Consider the following 6,172-nt stretch of genomic DNA (forward strand, 5'->3'; position numbering starts at 1 on the left):
AGAGCATCCATGCAACAGTGGGGGTGGGGGGGGGAAATGTCACTGACTTTTTAAAATTTCTTTTCAGCAATTGTTCCTAGGGTTTCTCAGCAAAATCCACTCAAGTACTAAGTAAGGCTGATTCTGCTTACAGTTGCTTCAGAGCTCAAACAGGATGGGAGTCACCACAGGCCCTGTGCTCTGGATTATTGTGATCCAGAATCCCTTGCAAAGGAGGATTCAAAAAGAATGCACAGAGAACCAGATAGAGAGAGGAGGCCACCATTCCCCTAGTGGCAGCTGATTTAACCAAGATCAAAAATTAACTTCACAGAGGAACAAAGTCTCTCTCTTTTTTTTTTCTTTTGGATTTCTTTGAACACAAAAGGTTTTCATCTTCCAAGATGGCTTGTAAACGTCAACAGTCATTTTTTATAATAAAGGGTTGCTTCTCTCCCTGGTTAGCTTCCAAGCATTGTTTCTTAGTCTTGCCTCTTGGTGCTTTGGAAAATAGGGTTCCTTTAAAATAAAGGGATTCTTTGGCTAGTCTCTAATCAGCTCTTCCTACTTTTCAATGAGATCTGGAAGAAGGAGGAGGAGGAGGAGGAGGAGGAGGAGGAGGAGGAGGAGGAGGAGGAGGAGAAGAAGAAGAAGAAGAAGAAGAAGAAGAAGAAGAAGAAGAAGAAGAAGAAGAAGAAGAAGAATAGGAGGAGGAGAAAGAGGAGGAAGAGGAGAAGAAGAGGAAGAGGAAGAAGAAGAAGAAGAAGAAGAAGAAGAAGAAGAAGAAGAAGAAGAAGAAGAAGAAGAAGAAGAAGAAGAAGAAGAAGAAGAAGAAGAAGAAGAAGAAGAAGAAGAAGAAGAAGGAAAAGGAGGAGGAGGAGGAGGAGGAGGAGGAGGTGGAGGCATGAAAAAGCTGGTATTGAGTACTTCCACCCTTGGCTCAGGAGTTCAAGTCTTTTGGTTGGCTTGGAATAAAGGTGTTGCGATTCTAATTCTGACACTGTATACACACACACACACACACACACACACATCTTTTTTCCTTTTTGCAACTCTCCTTGGGTAAGAAGGATGAGGTTTTCGGAGATGGCTGGTTTATGTGTTTTGGATTGCTGGTTTATGTGTCTGGGTAAGAATATCTCAAGAGAAACTGAAGGGTGTAGATAAAAATTCTTCCCCATTAAAATGGGACAGATATCTTTAAAAGAATAATATCTCTAATTTCTACAGTGTTTCCTAAAATAGAAATGGGGTACTTTTGGGTAAGAAACCAATATACACTCTCCAAGGAAGAAAAAAAGGAAGTTGCCCTTCCAGCCATTTATTTCTGCCTACCTCCTTAGGAACCAAACAGAATTTAGAAAGACCAATAACATAATGCAAAGGCCTAAATGTACATAGATCACATAGTCTGAGTTCACAACGCTGAATGACCCTTCTTTTAAGCAGGAGCCCTACGGGGCGCCCTTACTCTTAAAGTTCCCATTTGCAGATACCCCACACTTACCTTCATGGCATCTGAGAGCAGAGGTCAATTAGAAGAACAGTCTGGACTCCAAATGAGCATGCAGAGGTTTTTGGTTTTTTTTTTTTTTTTTTCTGCCAATGGATTCCAGGAAAATAACCAAACTGCAGCTGCAAAGCACTTTACAAGCCAACCCAGTTCTGTTGGGGCTGCACTCCTATGGTGAAGACAATGAGAGTTATAGCCCAAACCTAACCTATCTGGTGAGAACCAGTTAGTTGAGGGACTCCGACCTGTGGTTTCACTCCACCAATATCTACCTTGGCTTTTTGTTCAGCAAAACTGGCAGCAGCACATGAGACCCAATATGGTTCCTAAGGAAGGGTGCTCGGTTGGTGAAATTTGGAGATTTTTGTCTCTAGGGCTTGAGTGAGGATCAGTGTAATCCACAGGGCACACTTTGCCACAACACACACCCACACATACACGCACAAACTCACCCGGTAGAACAATTATCCAATGAGAGAAAAGATAAGGTGACCAGACCTGTTTGTATGTGTGTGCACACACATACACACACACAAACACATGCACAAATACACACACACACACACCCCAATTCAAGCCCCCCCCCATTTGTCAGTCCATCTTCACACAACAGGATATGTTTAGCTCACACTGCCAACAACTCAAGACATAATTCTTTATGCTTGGATCTGATAGCACCAAAAGGGGAGGGGGGGCAGGAAGAAAATCATTGGAGGTGTTGGGGGTGGGGATACAAATCCCCACTCGCTTTTTCTCCAGACTGTTGGACTTCCCATGAACCTTTGCCACAGGAGAGTCCTGGCAAGGCACCCTTCTTTTGGTGGCCCCCCTCCCACTGGCAGACAGGCAGCAGTGGGTCTGGCTTGGGGGGGGGGGTGTTGCAGCTGATCAGTGCTTGAGAAGCATCCTCCAAGGCTGCCTAGCCTTTTTTTGGCAGCCAGTTTTGTAATTGAGTGCCTCGTGTTTTCAGCAGCTGCACTCCTCCATCTGCTTTCCTTGGAGAATTAACCGGGCAGTGCAGGGCTGGGAGCCCAGCAGCAACCCCGTCTCTGATTCCGCACAACCACAGGCTGTGCTGAAAACAGTCAAGCCTGTTGGGCTAAGCTAAGAGAAGAAAAGGCTCCCTCCAGGCCAGCGAGGCCCAGGGCACTTTCGCTTTTGAGGCGTGGAAGTGTGTGCAATGGTCTGCTTCCCAGGTTCCTATGTCTTCAGCCCCTGGGATTTCCTCCCCGCCCTCTCTAACTAAGCCCAGTTCTGCTGCTTAACTTTCTTTAGAGCAGGGAAGGTAGGCTGGAGCCTGCAACCTGTTGTGACATCCAAAAGTCACCAGGTCCAAGGGGTGTGTGTGTGTGTGTGTTTCTATCTGAAAGTCAAACTGGCACCTCAATAGAATTAGCCTACCCAAGGCAGAAGGGAGCGGCGCCCCCCCCCCCCTCCAAAGAAAAGCAGTGAGGTTGAGAACAGCTTACATGGGAAAAGCGGAGAAAAACAGGCTTGCAGTTGCGGGGTGGGGCAGATCAGACCGCCGAGATTCTCCAGGCCTCGGCGGGGTGCTTGTGGAGGCCAAAGCAAAATGATCGCGGAGTTCCGCAGGTCATATCCACAAGGAAGTAGACCAGGCTGGCTGGTCGATGCCAGATCTCCTCCGGCGTCCTTAATGGAAACTAAATCCAATCCAAAACTACCAACCCCGCTGGCTTATGGACTGCCTGGCGCCCTTTTAAAGATCTGGCGCGTTTTGCGCCTTACCTTCCTTTAGGATAAAGGCGGCTGTTCCTCACGAAGGCCTTTCTCTCCCCCCCCCCCTCCCTCCCTCCCTCCTGCCCCAACCTTGGCTCTTTTGCAGCCCAAACGGCTCTTTAATATGAAGTGCAGGGAATGAGCCCAGAAACCTCGACCAAACCTGCTGCTTAATCCAATGAAGGCAATTTCCGAGCGTAATTGCGAACATGTTTTAATGCATATGCATGAAAAGGGCTCTCTTCTTCTTTCTTTCTTTCTTTTTTTTTTCCTTTTCCGAGGGACCGACTTTACATGCTTATGTAATTGATTGAGGCGCTGACCCGCTATTCAAAATGTTATTTGAGAACCATCAGAATGCGTAAACTTGCAAATTGCCCAGCTTGTATCTGAATTAATACCTCATTCATCATCATTATGGGTTGATAAGTTAATTTAACCATTTCATTCTGCCTTAATGAGCTATAGTTAAATTAATGCCACATAATATATGAAAGTAACATTTAAATAGAAGCGCTGGGCCGAGACAAACAGAGGCTGCCGCTATTTGGGCTTGAAATAACGTGACATAAATCTTTTCTTCATTACAGGAGCCAGTCTGTTCTACCAGCAGTTATGAAGTCTTTATTCATTCGCTTGCTTTTCTACAACTCTTTCCCCCCCCCCACCACCACCACCATCCGGAGCCTCCCCCCAGCCGGGTTGCTTTGCCAAATAGCCGTAGGTAAATTATAAGCGCTTGTAAATAATGCCCGAGGATGATTTTATTAAAATAAAATGGACGGGGTGGGTGGGTGGGCGGAGGGGAGGAATCGTAGCAAAGAGGACAGACGGGGGAGGGAAAGGGGGATTGTTACTTCCAGAATGACAAAAGGAAGCCCCCTCATCCTAAAGAGGCACACCTTCTTTCTTCTGAATTTTCCCCTAAGCTCATCGGAGGGGAAGCCAGCAACCAAGGCACCTGCTGGCAAGGTGAGGGTGGACCTATCGTTCTCCTCGCCCCATGGAAACATGAATGCTCAGGTCCACTTTGCCCCTGTCCAAGCAGAGACTCATTCCAACCCACAATTTATCCCCACAATTTGTTTTCAGGTTGATGGCCCCCTGCCTTTGGAGGGCAGAAGGGAGCCCATCGAATAATAGGCTCAAGCATCTCCCCTCCCCAAATAGGAAAATGGAAGGGAGACACTTCACATTTAAAAAAAAATGGCAAGGGGACAAAAGAAAATTCTGTCTCTCTGAGGTTCTGGGCTCCGTAATAAAGTCTTGGGTTCTACGCTGTAAGGATTCTTCTTAGGAACTGTAGAGATAGGGGCCAGGTAGAGGTCGTGAGCAGGAAACTGCCCTTCCAACGCCTGCGTGCCTCTTCTCTCTACATGATCTCATCCGTTCACATCACCATGGCAATGTGGGAAACTACCCCAGGCTGGTACATGATATCACCTGGTTCTCATGATATCAGCCAGGTTACATCAACAGGATGTGGTAGAAACTGCTTCCTGGCTGGGGCCTCCTGACTGGAATATTCTTAAGGATTGGCAAGGGGTTTCACCAATAGAACCGTTGTTGCTATGCGGATGCCATCTTACTTTATGCTATTTGAATACCTGTATATAAGGCAATAAACCCTGAGAAAGGAGTTAGCCATGTTTGCACCCTGCAATGACTGAGCACTGATTCCTACAAGGAACGTCCTACAATCCACACCTAACTTGGAGTAAGACTGGATCCATCCAATCTAAGGGGTGAAATGAACACTGTGATGGTCATCTTTTCCAGAGATGGAGAATCTGTGGCTTGCCAGATGTTGGACCAAATCTCCTGTTTTCAAGCAATTGGCAGGAACAACTTGAAGTCCCCCCCCCCCGTTTGCATTGATTATTTCTATGGAGCAAGTCCCATTGACCTCGATGAGAGAAGCTATTGACTAGATGTGAAGGGGTGAGGTCCTATAGCTTTCAATGGGTTCTTTGGAAAACTGAACCTGTTTCCACAACAGAAGGACCCCACCAAGGAGAAGTGTTAAGAAATTAAAACTAGGACCTTGTTATGGTGGCCTCACACCTCAGGAATACCCTCTCCCTAGAAAAAAAATATATTGTTGTTTTTTTAGGAGAGGTTTCAAAATTATTTTTATTTTAATATGTTTTTGTCAGTGTTTATTAATTTTAATGTTGAAATTTCATGCTGTTACTTTAATAATCTGGATGTGGTTCCTTTTCTTATGGAGTAATTATTATATCTTATGATTGCACATACAAGCCACTTTGTGCTGCAACAAATTCTGAAGACAAAATAGATGCATAGAAAATAATCATATTTGAGTCAAATCTGTTTTACTTCTAATGTAGTTTCTATGTAGACTTGCAAGTTAAGGTACCTTAGACTTCAGTCCTAGACTTAGTCTAGACTTCCACCCTTAACTGAAAATAAATTGGTGAAAAAAAATATATTTTAGGTTTTGACTACACTGTCAATAACTTTCAAGTGACTGTTCTTAATCCAGACAAGACTTTCCCTCATAGCCCCTTATCTCCCTTCAGAAAAACCTCCTCGCATTTTTAAATCTTTCTGATACCACCCTTTAATGGTCGGTATGGGTACTTTTGGTCTAAACATCATAGTGAAATGGATGCTTTTGAAACATATACTTAGAATGGACCTTTTCATGTTCGCTAGTCAACATCCAGTTGAGGATGGATGATCTAGATTTCTGATCCAGATAAACACAGAGATGCTATTTTGAAGACGTGTGAAATGCGTCCTCACACAGGGATACAAAAGACCCTGATGGAGACAATTCAGCATCTCGCCCAATTAAAAAAAAAAAGGTGGCTTAATCACAGAAGACAGTTCAAACAAACAAGAAAAGGTTCTGCCATTCTTGTCTTTTAGCTCTTTTGCCCTCCCTTTTCCTCCTTCAAGGGCAGTAGGCCTCTA

This window comes from Crotalus tigris, unplaced genomic scaffold, assembly GCF_016545835.1.
Source record: "Crotalus tigris isolate CLP2741 ecotype Arizona unplaced genomic scaffold, ASM1654583v1 scf7180000017733.2605024, whole genome shotgun sequence".
Taxonomy (NCBI): Eukaryota; Metazoa; Chordata; class Lepidosauria; order Squamata; family Viperidae; genus Crotalus; species Crotalus tigris.